Genomic DNA, 1,428 nt, shown 5'->3' with positions numbered 1-1,428 from the left:
CCCCCCCCCCCCGCCCCATCTGCCCCTCCCCATCGGTTCTTTGGGTTTCCCACATTCCCTCCATCTCTGCTCTGACCCACACTCAGGGGTGTGACTCGCCAGCGGGAGGCTGCCCTGATCTTTGTCTCGGCCGGCTCCTCACGCGAGGGCCCCTCCTCCTCCTCCCGCTCCCCACCCACGCACACCCCCGGCGTCTCCAAGGAGCTGGAAACGCGGTGGCCACCGCCGCTTCCTCTCCCACCTCTCGCGGACCTGCGCCCCTTCCTTCCCCTCGGAGTTGCGCCGCCCGCCCTCGCAGCTCCACCCCCGCCGAGGGGACCTTTGTGTCTCGAGGGACTTTCTGCCTCCTCCCCTCCTCGGCCTCGCGGGGAGACCGGCCTCCCCCGGAGACCAAAGCGGCAACAAGCGCGGAGGCGGCTGCGGCGGCGGCGGCTGGAGGCGCCTCTCGCGAAGGAGCCCGAGCGTCAGACACTCACACCCCACCCCACGCCCGGAAATGCCCGGGCGACCGGGGTCCGAAGTGGACCCGAGGGGCGACAAACACAAGCGAGCCCCCTGCGCCGCGCCGTCCTCCTCAACCTCCCGGCCGGGCCTGAGCCGCCCGCCCCGGCCCCCAGTCCCAAGCACTCTCCGGCCGCTCTCAGCCCAGGGTCGGGGCAGCAGGGAAAGCCCCGAGCGACCGCCAGCCGCCAACTCACCAGCAAGTGCGGGGGCCGCGTCCCGAGAGCTGGCGAGGCGAGGCGCACAAGGAAAGCGGCTCCTCCGGATGCAGGTCCGGGTCCCAGCGGCTGGCAGACCCGAGGCGCAGGCCTCCGCCGCCGCAGCAGCCTTCCAGCTCACGCCGAGGGTCCGAGCCTCCGGGAGGGGCCGCGGGTCCCTCACGCGTTGTCAAGCCCCCCGGACAACATGGCTCCCGGGCTGCCGAGCCGCGCAGGCGGCCCACTAATCCCCTTGGAGGAGCCGCGGCGGGAGTGAGGCGCCGACGCCCGGTTGCGGCGGCCCGGCCGGACACGGGCTCCTTCTTCTCTGGGGCCGGGCCGTGCGAAGCTGAGGAGACGCTCGCTGCGTATGCGTCGCTTTTTCACTCGGCGGCTGCAGACTGACGCCTCCGCCTGTTCCCCCGGGGAGAGCGAGCGAGAGAGAAAAAACACTTTTATTGAAATGATCCAACCAGCGGCGGCGGAGAAAGGCGACCGGCCGCGGCAGCTACCCCCACCCCCTCTTGAGCAGCTCGCCGCAGGCAGCGCGACCCCTGCCGGCGGCGGCGGCGGCGGCGGCGGCGGCGGGGCGGGGAAGGGGCGGGGCCTAGAGGGCGGGGCGGGGTATCCCCGGGAAACCCCCACCCCGAGATGTAGGGCCTCAGTCTCCCGTGCCCGGCTTCTGGAGTGGCTGGGGGGGGGCGGGGGAGGGGGAGGGGGCCCCCCGGGG

At 73.2% G+C, this 1,428-nt stretch overlaps 1 protein-coding gene across 1 annotated transcript in view; it reads right to left on the bottom strand.

Annotated features, from left to right (window-relative positions):
* The window catches only part of CDK17 (cyclin dependent kinase 17), a 98,619-nt gene extending 97,369 nt beyond the window's left edge, over nucleotides 1-1,250 (bottom strand). Inside the window, exon 1 of the mRNA XM_007453342.1 lies at nucleotides 699-1,250. The gene's annotated coding sequence lies outside the window, so the exon portion shown is untranslated. The remainder of the gene's footprint in view (nucleotides 1-698) is intronic.
* Nucleotides 1,251-1,428: the final 178 nt, after the last annotated feature.

Source organism: Lipotes vexillifer, unplaced genomic scaffold (assembly GCF_000442215.2).
Source record: "Lipotes vexillifer unplaced genomic scaffold, Lipotes_vexillifer_v1.1 scaffold1775, whole genome shotgun sequence".
In the NCBI taxonomy this organism is placed as follows: domain Eukaryota; kingdom Metazoa; phylum Chordata; class Mammalia; order Artiodactyla; family Lipotidae; genus Lipotes; species Lipotes vexillifer.
The sequence above is the reverse complement of the archived record's forward strand: the minus strand, read 5'-3'. Positions and strand labels throughout refer to the sequence as shown.